The sequence below is a fragment of the Protopterus annectens genome, chromosome 5.part0 (genome assembly GCF_019279795.1).
Source record: "Protopterus annectens isolate FY-2018-M chromosome 5.part0, PAN1.0, whole genome shotgun sequence".
NCBI lineage: Eukaryota > Metazoa > Chordata > Ceratodontiformes > Protopteridae > Protopterus > Protopterus annectens.
In genome coordinates, this window is record NC_056735.1 from 1,841,430,353 (window position 1) to 1,841,446,791 (window position 16,439).

The 16,439-nt window shown below is 41.1% G+C and overlaps 1 protein-coding gene across 1 annotated transcript in view; it reads right to left on the reverse strand.

Moving 5' to 3' along the window:
* The window catches only part of LOC122802423 (phosphatidylinositol 3,4,5-trisphosphate 3-phosphatase TPTE2-like), a 1,666,738-nt gene that overhangs the window by 1,316,761 nt on the left and 333,538 nt on the right, over positions 1-16,439 (reverse strand). The gene's annotated exons all lie outside the window — the stretch shown is intronic.

The window sequence follows — 16,439 nt, forward strand, 5'->3', positions numbered from 1 at the left end:
AAGAGACCACTATGTAGTAGGTCAGCTAAATAATCCAGGATGAGAGGGATGGTGGGCTGTGCCGTATTTGCCCCCATAGCCTGGATCTAGGTGCAGAACCTTTTCCATTTATCTGCACAAGACTTTCTGGTGCTAGGGCATCTGACCTCTTGGATAACATCCAGCACCTGTTTACTGAGGAGGGCAGATTGGTCAGGGGTCAGGTTATAAACCAAGCTGCCAAACTGAACGTCTGCAATTGGAGGTGCATGAATTCCCCTTCCCTCCAGATTAGGAGGTTGGGAATTTGAGGAAGATTCCATGGGGCGGTGGGGACAGGCTGTGCAGCAAGTGGTACCAGTGCTGTTTGGGCCAGTTTGAAGCTATGAGAATGGTCCTTGGTTTTTCCTCCCTTATTTTGATCAGTACCTTGGGAATGAGAGGTAGGGAAGGAAAGGCATAGACCGAGGGGTTTACCCAAGGGAAGGACAGGGTATCTACTTTCCATGCCATACAGTGATGCTTTCAGGTGCAGAATTTGCTGAGCTGATGGTTGGTGTGGGAGGCAGAGAGGTCGACCTCCGGAGTTCCCCATTTCTGAGTTATTAGTAAGAAAGTATTTGAGCTGCCACTTGTGGGGGTCGAACAGTTTTCTGCTTAATTTGTCTGCCAGGGAGTTGAGAGAGCCTGGCAGGTATTGTGCTAACAGGTGTAGATGCATGAAAGAGGCTGTGAACCAAAGGGTCATGGCCAGCCTGCACAGTGGGTAGGAGTGAGTGCCTCCCTGCTTGTTGATGTACCATATCACTGTGGTGTTGTCTGTTTTGATCAGGAGAACCCCTAGAGACAGAAGGGGCTTGAAAGTTATCAAGGCTTGCTGCACAGCCATCAGCTTTTTTAGACTAATGTGCAGGTGGAGTTGCTGGGGGTTCCATTGGCCCTGTATGCACCTGCTGTCCAGGCGTGCACCCCAAGTGTAGTCTGATGAGTCTGTAGTGATGGTCTAGGAGGCAGGGTGTGGTGAGAAGGGCAGATCCTTGTTGTGTGAGCAAGCTGTTGCCCACCAAAGAAATTCCTTCCTCAGGCAAGGAATGATAGGTAAAACAGTCTCCAGATCTTGAAAATGCTGACACCAAAAAGGTTCTTTAGGTACCATTGAAGTTTCCACATATGCAGTTTCCTCATATGCAGTCTGCCATACAGAAAAAGGAGTATGCAAGATGCCATAAACCCCAGAGTTTGCAGGATTTCCCTTGCAGAAAGCTGTGGCCTGGTGGCCAGTGTGAAGTAAGCTGATAGGAAACTCTGTTGCTCTGGTGTTAGGCATGCCACATGGATGCCGTGTCCAGACTTGCTCCCAGGAAGATTATCCTTTTGGTGGGTACGTTTGGATTTCTTTTGATTGTGTACCCCAAGGAAGTTAGTAGATCCTTTACAAAGGCCAAGTCTTTGAGCAGCTTTTCCTGGCTGTCTGCCTGAACAGTAGGGGTAAATTTGAATATTTTTTTATCTGCAAAATGCAACGGCTGGAGCCAAGCATTTTGTGAAAACTCTGGGAGCAGTAGATAAGCCAAAGGGAAGTGTAGAGAACTGAAAGTGTTGAGATCCTGCCCTGAAGCGAAGATATTTTCTGCAGGACTCCCTGACGGGGATGTGGAGGTAGGCCTCTTTTAGGTCTGGGACAGAATGGGTACCAGCTGCTGGAGGGTGAGCATTTTGAATTTTGGGATCACCAAGAAGGTGTTTAGAATGGATAGCACGAGGATGGGGCAAGCAGGTGCCTTCTTTTCTGGGTACTAGAAAGAGTCTGGAGTATTTGGCCTATCTGCTTTGCAGGAACGTGTTCTACTGCTCCCAAGGAGAAGAGGGTATGGATTTGCTTTTGAGCATCTCCCCACTGATTTGGTGGTAGATCTGGGAACCCTTTTGGGATTGGAAGTGTGGAAGGAAAATTTGTACCCCTGAGACACAATGTTCAGAACCCACTGGTCCTTGGTAATGGTGGCCCAGGTGCTTGAGTGAAAGGAAAGTTTTCCTCCTAGGGGTATGTGATGGTGGGCAGAGGCGAGGAAGAGATGGGGGTGAGTCATTGTTTTTTCCATAAAGGGGTGGCTTAGAACTCCCTGGTTTAAACGGGACTTAGGCTGGCCCTGTTTACTAGGTGCAGGAAAGGACCGCTGCTTGAAAGGGAAATGCCTGCTGAACCTAAGTGACTCTACCTGTAAGACATTTTTAAGTCTGCATAGATTTTTCTTTTTCTTCCATCTTTTTTAACACCTCTTCTGCTTTAGTACCAAATAAGTTCTCTTTCTGCAAGTGTGCATCCAACAATTTTGATTTGACATGGTCTGGCAAGGGTGGTTTCTTAAGCCATGCATGTCTTCCAACAGATCCAGTGACTACTGCCCTGCAAGAAGCTTCTAGGGCATTAAATCTGCAGTGCAAAGTGTGTTTAGTTACTTGACCAGCAGAGTGCATTAATTCCTTTAAATCTTTAGATTCTGCCCATGCAGGAAAGGAGGAAATTTTTTGTTTAAGAAGTTCCAATGTATGTTGCTGAAATGTAACCACATGGAACGGACAAATTTAGTGCCCTGATAGCAAGAGTAGCTGAGGTGCATACTTTTTTTTACCCCATCTGTCCAGTGCTCTGGAATCCCTGTCTAAGGGGGTGGGATTCTTAGCTGAAGTAGCTTTAACCCCTTTAGGTCCTTGAGTAATTACATCAAGGTCCGCTGTTGGGTTTTTAAAGACTTTGAGAGTCAGGGACTCTGTAGTATCTGTGGTTTTCTGGGAACAGGAGGCAGGGCATCTGGAGTAGAGCTGGATTCAAGGAACACATCATCCACCACATCTAGGACCAGGGGGATGGCTAACAGCCTGTGTTGTGGAAGGTCTAGGAACTCAGTCTCTTTTAGACTGTGGGTAGTCTTGACTCTCCCATTTGAAATGCTCCCTTAAAGAATGCAGGGTTTCCCCAAAGAAAAATCCTCTGGAGGAGAGGCTGAAGGAATAGATTCCTCTGCATCAGAATCCTCATGTGGAGAGGGGCTGCATGTCTTCATAGTCAGATGCATCAGATTCATCTGACTCTTGCTCAGACAAGACTTCTGGAGACAAATCTCTTTCTTTCGGAGGGAGTGGCTTGGCTTCCCCTAATCAGCATAAGGTTCTCTCCCTTTCTAAGCATTTGTGACTGAGGCAAGGGAGCAGGCGCCAAAGAATGGCTGGAAGTCTGTTTCTTGGAGGTGGTTCGACCCTTGGGCCTAAAGAATTGGGTTGATTTAGAAGGAACGGTAGACGTGAAAGAAGGCATCGGTTTATGTCTGGATTCGGTGTTGCGAAGGACTTCCTCTGAAGCCGGTGCCTGCACAGCAGCTCCAGACCCATCCAAGATAGAGACGACCACAGGATCCTTAGACGAAGAAGAGTTCTGCAGAATACCGGACTCCCAAAGGATCTCAGTAGAGGTCTGCAAATTAACTGAAGAGGACATCAGGGGCTGCAAAAGCGTCTCACTGAATTCCGGAGGACTAGCTTGGCGGTAGCGTTGTTGGAAGATTTAGTCTTGTGCGATCTCTTCATCTTTACAATTTTTCAGATCTGGTGTTGGATGGCTTACGGAAGCCATATCGGAATTCGAGGACTGCAAACAGAAATATCTGGCTAGCGTAAGGGCACGATGACAAATAGTTCCGGCATTAAAGCATAGAACTGATGAGGGACGTCATGGTCTGGGCCTAGACAAGTAACGCAGTAGAAGTGGAAGTCCTGGTGTGGTATTTGCTTTCTACAGGCGAGACAGTTATTAACTTTTTCTGACATCAGTTATTGCAAGAAAAAAAGATCCCCAATGGGGTACTTGGCTTTCAAAGACTTCAACTTCAATTCGGAACGAAACTCAGGTAGCGGCCGACTGGCACTCATGTGAACTGCTTCTGCTTCAGGCTCCACAACAAGAAAGACTGATGTAATGGCGTCGGCTACCTTCCCTTATACCACTGATGACCTCAAGTCAGTCTTCAAGTGACAGCAACCTATGCAGAAATACTATGTCTAGTATTCAGGCCAGCAAAGGGCTACCCCAGCAGGGATAATGTGATGACTGCAACAGTGAAACACGAAGAACATTCCCTAATACTGCATGCTCCAACGTAATGTCCTGCATAGCCTGCAAACTGAATAATTCCTACCCATCCTACAAAAAAAGTGGCTCTGGTTCCCATGGTGTCTAGTGACATCCTCCACCTCATTTAACAAAGGAACAAATCTAAACTATGTGGAAAACTGAACCAACAGCTTTTTCTAAATCCATCCATCCACAACCCCTTCTCCACATATCAGCACATTGGGTCAGGGCCTATTTATATTAGAAATCACTTTAGAGAGGCAATTAGGAGACAAAAGGCCAGCTTTTAAAGTGGACCCCCCCCCCCAAAAAAAAAAAAAAAAAAAAAAAAAACAGCTTAGTCTATTCTCTAATCTTAAAGTTCTGGTGATAAAAAATAATGCCCTCAGTGGAGCCAAACACCTTCTGACTTTATATTTCTAAGCAGGAGACTTCAAAACTGAATTTACCACTTCTTCACCTTTCCCCCCTTCTTAAATTCCTATCCCTTTAAACTTCTGAACATTTGTCACTCCAATTCTACCTCAGAAAGGTCTACTTATTTTTTGAGACTCCACCTAACAAATGGCTACTACTGTTGTTGTGTCTTTTGGCTTATCCCGGTTAGGGGTCGCCACAGTGGAACTCCGGTCCGCTAATGTTTGGTAGTGGATTTTTACGTGCAGAGTTAACAGCCCTGACGCACAACCTTCAAGAATCGAATGGGACATCATCTTGCTGTGAGGCGACAATGCTACCACAGCACCACTACCGCCTAACAAATGGCTACTATGGTTCATTTTTGTACTTTCTGTAGTTTATTAAACACTATAAAGACCAAGCCCACCTTCAATTAAATTTATTCTTTACAGGTGGCAGATTCTCTTCTCACAGCAAAAATGTAATTATAACATCACAAAGACAGTCAAGCAACTCAACTAATGATCTCTGACCAACCTTCATTTTCCCCTCCATTTCTAAGCTTTTTATAAAAGTTACCTATAATCAAGTCCTTCATTAACTTACTGAAATACAACATCCTCTCAAGAAATTAGCTAAGTTTTACCATAGGCAGAACAACACTCACAGCATTCTAAAGAGTCAGAAACTTCATTCTCACATTCAAATATTCTGGGCAACTCTTGCTGATCTTACTAAAGCATTTTATCTGGTCATTCATAATCTGTTAATCAACCGTATTCAGTCCTTCACTTTCAGCCCTTCAACAATGAACTGGCTTATAAGTTTATCTTTCATTAAGTCCGTTCTTTGTGGTCACAACTGGCTCTGATCACTTTTCTAAAACTACCATTTTTTTTCCTGGAATACCATAAAAGTAAATACTTGATCACTTTTTCTTTTCTGTATTCAGTACCTTACTGGCTTCAAACTTACATTCATCCAAGTCTATTCTCTGCACTGATGATCTAATCCCCTTCAAGTCTTATAAGTACATAAGTACATCAGTTCCATGTGAACTGAGCTAATGAATGACCCAACTACCTCACTGACTGATTCCCAAAAAATGATCTTTCCAGAGTACTGGTGTTCATTCAAGACTATAATCTCTCTCTCTCTCTCTCCTTTTCCTACAAAAACAGAGAGACCACTGCTACATACAAATATCTATCTAGACCCCCTTTCGGTGTATCATCATGTTAACCACTTCAAGAAAAATCAACCACCATCTTCCACTGTTGAAAATACAAAAGTCTGAGTAAACTGATAAAGGTATTTTCCTTGCCAAGATTAAATTGAGTCCCCCTATTATTTTATCCACATTACATGCACTGAAAATTTGCTGAAGTGGGAATAGTCAGAGTACGTTTGTTCCAAATTTGGCAAAAATCTGTGTGCACGTGTGTGTTCACGACTAATGGCTGTAAACCTCTAAGCAGATAAGTTCTGGTTCAGCAAATGTCTGTGTGTGGGCATATACGTTTAAGTGAGGGACTGACTTATGACTGAACTGGGGACAGTTCATCAGTCTTGTCAGTGTCTGATCAAAGAGTTTAGCTTATGTGAATTCAACAGTAGTGTCCTTATGGGGACCTGAGAAACTGGCAGAAAAAGGGTGTGGGTGTGTGCGCGTGCATGTGCACTCACCATTGTGAGAATGGTAAACATAGGGTTGGGGAAATTCCTCCCTTTCGCCAGTGTTGTTCAATCTTGGAGATTAATGCACACTAAATTGCATGGCTGTGGGACTGCAGCCACCCATGGGGCATGAGGGAGGACTCGTCCTCCTGTAAAAAGATTGATCAGTAGTCAACTGTATGTACCACACATGAACAGAAGTAAATGTTAGTTCAGACTAAAAGGTTTCTTTCATGGAACTTAAAACTACAGTTGTGTACATAAACATACTGTAACAGTAGATGTTTGAATGATCACTGCTGCAGTAGTCTTAGCTATATGGGTTATATCCTACCATGGATAAAATAACCGGCCAGCTTCAAAAGCTTAAGGGCATCTTCCACATGCCCAAACCATTGTGAGCTCAAACACAGATGAAGAAAATGAAGGTTCTGGGCACCAAGCCCTTCACAGCTTTCAAGCCAAGTCAGAGAGAGAGACACAAAAATAGTAAACACTGCAGGGGTAAGGTATCTCACAACAAAACATTCAATGAAAAACTTATACTAAAAATGGAAGATACTCCACGACAATCGAAGCAAACCGCTCAAAATTGTTTAAAAATACTTCTTTATTCCAGCAGATAAGTAAAGTAAGCGCTTTCATGTCTCCACGGACGCTTCCTCAGACTTTATAACAGTTACAAGTAATTCAAAATCTCTTTAAATAACATTCCCTTGTGATGAGAAGAGAGAAAGAGGTCAATTCTAGGAAAATGAAGTCCTCACTCTGGCAACAAAAACCTACAAACATAAGGGGGTGAGTTATGGAGTAGCTACTGCAGCAGTGATCATTTGAAACTCCTGTTATGGTAAGTTTACCTACAGAACTGTACTATGGTTATCATATGATCACTGCTGCAGTAGCATTGGCTATATATGGATATATTTACCATGGGAAGCTGACAGATGAGCGTCCAGGAGCACCTGGTCAATGGTCCTAGCAAAGCTTGTGCTAGACCTGGAGAAAGACTGTAGTTTGTAGTGCTTTGTAAAGGTATATAGAGCGGACCACTTTGTTGCATCTAGAATTACCCATCTTTCCAAAAAGGCAAAAAATGAAGCCAAAACCCTGGTAGAATAAGCCTTGACCCTGCCTGGAACTGTGTTATTGTAGTGGGTATAACAAAAGTTAATAGCATGAGACAGCCATCTGAAAACAGTCTGCTTTGACACAGGTTGCCCTTTTTTTCTTACCTTCATACAAAATGAATAAATGAAAAGCATTTATACAAAATTAATAACTGAAAAGAGATTCTGAACATTTTATTTCTGCCAAGATATCAGTAGTTGGTGTAATCTTTTCTCCATCATTTTTAGGTTTTGAAAGAAGAGATGGTGATGGATAGCCTGACTCTGAGTAAACCTGGATACTACTCTAGGGTCCAGAAGGATTAGTTCTTACGGAAAAAACATGTTTGCAGAAAATTAAAACAGCCTAACCTATCATAAGAAGTTGTAATTCTGATACACTTCTTGGAAGAATGTCATTGCAATCAGAAAAACTGTTTCCCACATTAAGAACCTCAAATCAGCCTGATGAGCTGATTTAAATTAGGTTAAGAGTTAATTCAAAAATAAAAGTGGAGATCCCAAACAGGAACCACCTGTATTCTAGGAGGTCTGGTATGAAAACAAACCCTTTCAAAACCATTTTAACATGGGAATGCAGGGAAAGGGGAGGATCCATGGGCAGACATGTTGAAATGTCTGACAAGTGTATCTTGATAAGAGTAAGAAAGCCCAGAAGATAACAATTATTGAAGACTGAGAGAAACAGTAGCCCTAAAAGGGTCTTAGCTCATGCCTTGGCACCAACTGGAAAACCTTTTATATTTACTAATATATGATTTCCTATTGGCAGGTTTCTTTGTCTCATTTAATATCTGTTGCACATCCTCAGAAACAGGTGCCTAAAAGGTATCAAAAACCATCTTCCAGGCAGCTGACTGAAGTTGTTTCAAATTGGGTGTATCAAACAACACTGTCCTGTGTGGGTAGGTCCAATCTGTGGCAAAGTTTGAGGTAACTGCCCTTGGCCATTTCCAAAAGAAATGAGAACTAAATTGCCTGTGCCAGAAGGAAATCACCGCAGGGATCTTGAGAGTCCTTCTGAATCTTCACAATCACCCTGCATATCTGCAGAAAGAGTGGAAAAGCATGCATGAACATTCCTGTCCAAGAAACAAGAATGCACATTCAGGCCTTCTTGGACAGAGTCCTAAACAGACTTGTTATGAAGGCAAGTAAATAGCTGTATCCGAGCTGCTCCTTACAGCTGGATCAATTCCTGGAAGACCTCCAATTCAGTTTACATTTATGAGAGTCTGTCCTGGTCCTGCTCAGCTAATCTGCCACAAAATGTTTCTCTGATGGGATGCAAGATGTCTGTAAAGCGAGCGAATCTGCACTGAAAAGATATATCCCAGGCTATCATGGCTAGTCTGAAAAAATGGAAAGATTTGGTTCTATATTAAGTACCACATTACAGTGGCATTGTCTGCAACCACTTGTAATGATGGTCTTGGGAACCATAGATGGAGAGTAGACACTACGACCAACATCTCTAACGTGTGTGTTGTGGTTTGTCCTTTTTCCATCATTGACCATGCACTTTTACTCCCATAGACACTCCTTCCCAAGCAAAGATGTCTGCAATTACAGATAGTGCTAGAGCTGGAACTGAACATGAAGACCCAGATTCAGAGAAAACTGGTCTCTCCACCAAAGGAGTTCACTTTTACACATCCCAAAACAGGAATCTGGAATGACAGGGGATGTTGAGGTTAGGACCATAATGATTTTAGGAACCACTGAATTTTTCAAATGTGGAGTCTGGCTAGAGGAAATCATAATTGTGACCGCCATGAAATATAGTATTCAGGGAAATTTCCTTGCTGAGGATTTGACCCAACTGGAAAAAAAAACTCAGGAAAAATATAGTTTTTCCTGTGGAATAAAAACTCTTAACTGAGGAATCTAGAAGAAACCATAGAAAAACAATCCTGTGGGAAGGAGTCTAACAAGACTTTCGGATGGTCTCCTTAAACCCCAGTCTGAAAATTAGATCTGTCAAGTGACGATTCTTGACACTTTGAAAAAGACTCTGCAAAGATAAGCAAATCATCTAGCTGTTAAGTAAAACTATGAATATCCTGCAGTCTGCAGAAGGCTATTACTGGAGCTAGACACCTAGTGAACACCCTTGGAGCAGGGGATAGCCCAAAGGGTAATGTAGAGAACTGAAAGTGTGATCCAAACACAGCAAACCTTAAGAAATGTTAGGAAACAGCTATTATGTAATAAGCATCCTTTAAATCTACAGTCACTAAAAAGGAATGAGAGGTAACATGTCACGAAGGGATAACATTTTGAACTTTGAAATTTTCACAAACTAGTTCATAAAGCAAAGATCTAAACCTGGTCTTCCAAGCATCATCTTTCTCTGTTACCAGAATCATTGGTCAATAAGACTTTCTTTCTGAAAATGAGGGATGGCTTTTATTGCCCCTTGAGAAAGCAAATGCTGAACGATGAGAGGGGGAAAAATGAAGGTTGATCCTGCAGATGAGGAGGAATCATCTGAAAAAGAGGAAGAGACTTCCACTGTCATTTATATCCCTAATGGATTACTCTTTGAGCCCATTTGTCTGATACAATATGTTACCAAAGATACAAATGGAGAAATAGATTTTGGGGAAGAATTAAAAGCTTGCCTGGATGGGAAGTGAGGCATTCCATACAGTCATTCAGATTTGTTGGACTGTCCTTGCTTCTGTGTGTGTGTGTGGGGGGGGTCTCCTTTCTTTTTAGAACCTCTTTCCATTGCTTGCCAGAAGCTTGGAAAAAAAAAAAAAAAAGAGGAAACTCCCTAAATCAGCTTTCCTCCCTCATCACACTAAAGGTCATCAGCAGCAGATGGTCCAAACACAACCCCTCGAAGGGAGAATTTCAAAATATCAGCTTTTACCTCCTCAAAATGAGTTTGTGTACACAACCAGACAAACGTTCTCATAATAGCTCCAGTAGTAAAAGCTCTGGGTCAGGTTTGCTGAATCGTAAGCACCCTTCAGAGTTTAGTCATTTGAGACACAGAAGCAGTAAAAATATCTCAAAGATGACACAGGACAGGTATATCTCAGAGGATACCACTGTTCTGGAACAGATTCCCCATCCACATAAAACAAAGTTCATTCCTGTCAATATTCCAGTGCAACTTGGAAAAAGGAAAATTTACCCCAGGATTGTCCCTTGTACTACTAATGAATAGAGGCAGCTACTAAATACTTTACCCATGCATGGGCCACCGTCAAATTACCTATGGTGTGATCCCAGTTATTCTTATTAGGGGTAATATAGAATTACTGATCACTGGATGGGTAAGGCCAAATTCTAGCCCAATGAGATAGACAAAATAAACTGGCTATGCTTAAAATGACCAGCAAGGGTAGCTAGAGTACAGTTGGGTAAGATGAACTTAACAGTAGATATTCAAATAATCACTGCTGCAGTAGCCTTCGCTACATGGGTTATATCCTGCCAAGGATAAAACAGCTGGCCAGCTTCCAAAACTTCAGGGCACCTTCCACATACCCAGACTGTCAAGCAGCTTCAGTTAATCTGAAAAAGACAAGTTTGGGCAGAAAACCATTCACAGCTTTCCTGCCAGCTGAGAGAAAAGGGTAGGCTGAGCCCTAAAAGGACAAAGCTAGGAGTAATAAACAACCATATCCCACTATAAAAACACACCATAAAAAGGGTGGATGGAGGGAGGGAGCATCTACTGCAGCAGTGACCATTCAAACATGTACTGTTATGGTAAGTTCAACTTGCACAACTGTACTATGTTCTTCATATTGATCACTGCTGCAGTAGCCTTAGCTACATGGGTAGATTGCCACAGCTAACTATATTTGGAAGGTGGAAGGAGAAGGGTCCAGAAGCCCCTGGAGAATGGTCCTAGCAAAGTATGATCCAGATCAAGAAGAAATCCAGCTCATAGCATTTTGCGACAGTATGCACAGAGGACCAAGTAGCAGCTTCTGGAATACTTCTACAATCCAACCCTTTCCAAACAGCCATAGCAGAAGCCAAGGTCCTTGTAAACTGGCCATGCCTGGAACAGATTTGTCATGGGGAGTTTAACAAAATGTAATAGCCTTAGACAACCACTTGGAAATTGTCTATGTCCCTTCTTACCATCACAAGAAATGAACTGATCTGATGTGAAAGATTTAGTTCTGTCAAGATAGTACCAGGGTTGTCTGTAGACATCCCAAGGTATGGAGTATACTTTAGCCCTCATTTCTGTGTTTAGGAAAGAAAACGTGGAGATGGGCAGCTTGACAAAGTAAACTTGAATACCACACATTAGGCATAAAAGGATTAGTTCTCAAAGAAACAATGCCTTGGGGAAAATGAGGTAGAGCTGACATACTGTAACAGCTTGCAAATCAGATACCCTTCTTGCAGAGGTCAACACAATCCATAAAATCATTTTCCATGTTAAGAACCTTAAGTCAACCAGATTAGCTGGATTAAACACAGCAAGTGTTACTTTCTCTAACACAAAATTAAGATCCCAAGAAGTGGCCACCAGTTTACTTGGAGGCCCCTTATGTGAAACCCCTTTCAAGAACATTTTAACATCTGACTGCCTTGAAAGAGGATCATCCATGGAGAGAGATTCTGAAATGGTCAAAAAATTAACCTTGACAGAGGAACTAGAAAGGCCACAGGATAGCAACTTAAATATTGTAAAACCAGAGAACAACTAGCCCTGAATGGGTGCTAGATATGTTGTTGGCACCAACTAAAAAACCTTTATTTGCTAAGCTACGGTTTTCTAGAAGCAGGCTTTCTTGCCTCCATTACTAGCTGTTGCACATCCTCAGAAAACAGGTGCCTGAAAGGATCTAAGACCTTATCATCCAGGAAGTCAACTGAATGTGACTGATGTTGGGTGCATCAAACACCCCCATTCTTATGTGAGATCATGAACTTTGTCAGGAAGGTTCTGGTAACTGCCCCTGACCATTTCCAAAAGATGGAAAAACCAGGATTGTCTGGACCAGAAGGAAGTCACCACAATGACCTTGAAGGATTCTTTCTGAATTTTCAGAAGTACCCTGGATACCCTGGATATTAGTGAAAAGGCGTACAGGAACATTTCTGTCCAAAGAACAGACATCTGTCTTCCAGGCCTTCTTGAATGGAGTCCTGGAATAAAATGTTGCCAGTTGATTCTTCAGGGAGGAGGCAGAGAGGTCTACTTGAGGAACTCCCCAAAGATAGATCATATCTTAGAAGACCCCTAGATATAGTCTCCATTTGCAAGAGTCTTGCCAGGGGTATCATGAGCATCATAAATGCCATAAGACCCAAACTCCTGAGGTATTCTCTAGCTATACATGAAGTATGAGTGGAAAAATGTAGAAATATATCTAAATAAAATTTATTTTTTTCCTGTGGAAGAAAAGCACTTTGAACGGCTGACATCCTAGGAACAAAGTCCAGTAGGAGGGAGTCAAAGACTTTTGAAAACTCCCTTGAAATCCTAGCTTGTGCAAGGAATTTCTCACCGAAAAGAGAGACTACTGACATTTTGAAAAAGACTAAGCAAGTTGTTTAACTATGGAAAAATATGGATACCCTGTAGCCTGCAATGAGCTACAACTGGAGCTACTTTGTGAACACTTTTGGTGCAGTGGACAGTCCAAGGGGCAAGGCAGTGAACTGATAATGTGATCCAAACAAAACATTAAGACCTGAAATCTTGATAAATAGGGATGTGATGAGCATCATTTAAGTCTAGTGTTACCAGGAAACGTGAAAAAGGAATAGGAGGCAACAAGTTGTGAAGTGGCATTTTGAATTCGGGCACTATCACAAACAGGTTTAGGAATGAAAAGATCCAGAACTGTTCAAGAGTTTTCCTTTAACAAGAAACGCCTTTATTAAATTATCATGCATGAGATTGTCTATTTTACGTTTACATAACTGAAGATAAACCATACAGACAATTTCAGTTGCAAACAGTTATACGTTGCAATGCTGACATCACTTATAACATATCCAGTAGTTATTGTTATAGAAGCATTACATAGCTAATTTCAAATCCTGCCTTCTTTTAAACCTCGTTCCTCCTCTGCATGTACTGAACCCACAATTCCCATTTTTCCTATGTAATTTGCTCCTACCCTTTTCTAAACATACCAATTCCAGTTGTTTTCTGTTACTATAGTCGCTACTTCTAGTAAAGTTGGTTTAGACCGATTTCCATTTTCTAGTAATTGTTTTTTTGGCAGCCTTCATAAATAGACTCAGCAAGGTCTTACTACATCTAGGCAACTCCGATTCTGTATAATAGCTCAAAAAAATAATTTCCTTCATTACACCAATTTGCTCATCCAATACCTCTGACAAAGCAGTCTGCAGGGAATCTTTAAAGTCTGCCAAATTATTACACCCCCAGAAAATATGCTCCCAGTTACCTCTTTTTTCACATCACACCTCCAACATTTGCTGTCTACCGGAGGAAAAATTCTTTGGAGTCCACTTGGGGTATAAAAATACCCATGTAAACACTTCTAAGCAAGGATCCTAAATTTTCTAGACTTCGCATATTTGGGAGACATGCATATATCCCCTCCACTGTTTCTTTCCGAGTTGCTTATCTAAATCTCTCTTCCTGATCCTTTCTAACCTTCTCTGACTGATTCTCATAGTTATCATACAATATTTTATATGCTGTACTAATTATTCCTTTAACGGCAACTTCTGTTCTGGATTCTACTAAAAACTCTACCAGTGCTGGTCTTTCCTTTAGAACCCCTTATTTTTCGTCTTTGCCTATACTCTAATATCAATCAATGATAGGGAAGGAAATTTCTAACCTGCGGTCCAAATAAGTTGTTGGCATCTTCCCATGCTACTACTTTTCCCTCTCTAGTTATTTGCTCCAAATACCTTGGGTTCCTTTGCCAATTTTCTCCAAAAAAATTCCAACCCCCTCTTGCCTACTGTCTGTATCCCTAATTGCAGTAATCTCTATCAGGCAGAATCTCCTTTCAACGTTCCCATTTTAGCTTAGTGCTTAGAATATGCAAACAGTGAAAAAACAGCCTTGAGCCAAAGACAGCCACTGGAAAACCAACTTTAATGTAGCGAACAAATGTAAAAACACAATAAAATCCACTAATTAAGTGCTTTCATCCCAAAGCTTCATCAGAACTAAATGTTACATAAATAAAAACCCATACATTATAAAGCACTGAAGAGGACAGTGACTTTGTAAATGCAATTTTGGCAGCTGAAAACAGTTCAAATAAGTTGCCTAATATTATTTGGAATACTTCTGGTGACCTTACAGTTTAGTGATACATTTACAAGAATAGTTATAGTTTGCATGTTGATGTGTTGGCTAAAGGATTCACTTTTGTTCCTGCCCGGGCTGCACGTATTGAAAATGTCCTTCTAGATTTAAAGCTGTTTTGTAGAAAACTGAACTTGAAAGTATGGCTTAATTCTAATGGCAATGATGAATACAATATAGGAGGGCATTTATTAAGTAAGCCTATTACTTATAATCCACCAATGCATGACTTAATGTGTTTGACAAGGTTTGTGAACTGGGCTTAAGAAATTATTGATAACATACAAGGTGATGATAATTTAAGTGTGGAAGAACATGCACTGTTAAATGAGATTATTCATGCTAGCATATCAGGGTAATGAAGCTTGACAAGGGCAATGGTATGGTGGTTACGAATATAGACGATTATAGGAATAATATGAATACATTAATGGATGACACATACTGTGAGGTGTCCATTAGTGAGGTTCACATTGCTTTTGCTAAAATAGATGATTTAATATATGACATGCTTATGCAAGGCCAGATTAAGTGAGTATGATTTCATTACAAACAACTTCCCAGTGATCGCCAACATATTTGGGATCCCAAAAATCCACAAAGATACAAGTCAGCCAACTTTTAGACCAACTGTGAATGGTAGGCGGTCTAAAACTTATTTTATGGCACAATACGTGGATTTTTACTTGAAACATTCTTACTAAATTTAAGTACATAGGTAAGGATTCTTGGGATTTTTTGAAGTATTTGAATGATGTGGAAATTTCTTCCACTGCAATAATGGTTATAATAGATGTAAAAAAATCTCTTCAGTTATACCCCATGATCTTGGGCTTTCCTGGCTTGAGATACAATTAGTGAATGCCAGAATGTATAATAAGGCGCGTATTAAGCTTTTGATTGCATTGATGAAAATCATTCTAACAAACAACTACATTCAATTTGAGGGCCAATTTTACAAATAGATGGTGGGGGTAGCTTATGGGGGCAGCATGTGCCCCCACCTATGCTAACTAAATGGCCCACTGGGAATCTGAGTACATTTTTGGTAGTACTTACATGACATATATAAAGTACTACACAAGGTACCTGGACGATTTTTAATTTGGACAGGTACGGAACAATTATTAGAGGAATTTTTATCGTATATTAATCGCACCACAATATTTTTACAATTTACCCATGCATTTAGTCTGGAAAAAATCAATTACTTGGATGTTGATTTAACTATGGGGAATATAGATCAGATATTCACATCCAAGATTTTCAGAAAATCCACATTTCCAACTCATTTGGATTTCTCGAGCAGACACCCTTTCCATCAAAAAAGGTCAGTAGTCAAGGGGGAACTGGTCAGAGCAGCGAGAATGACTACCAAAGATTTCTGATTGAAATTGAATTTATGTTGAGTAGGTTTAGGAAAAGGGGTTACCCTGAAGGCCTTCTTCAAAAAGTATGTCAGGAGGTGGTTTATAAAATAGAAATGGGTGTTTATAAACCTATTCTTTACCCCCATATGCCCTCTTTAGATATGGATGATAATTTTGGGAACAACGATGTATGTGGTAGTACTCATGTTAGTGGTACATTTAATGGACATTTTTCCTTCACCACCTATAATAGACAAAGCAGAGAAATTGTTAATGCTGTGAAGAAAAAAGTACAGTTTTGTACCTACCATAAATGTAGATGTTCAAAGATCCACATTGCTGCAGTCCTTACACTTGGGTAGTCCGCTGTCCTCGGTCGGCCCGAATATCAAAGTATAAGGCTGACGTCGGTCAAGGCGCATTTGACTGACATCAGGACGTCAGGGTACAAATGCGCATGACCGACGTCATAT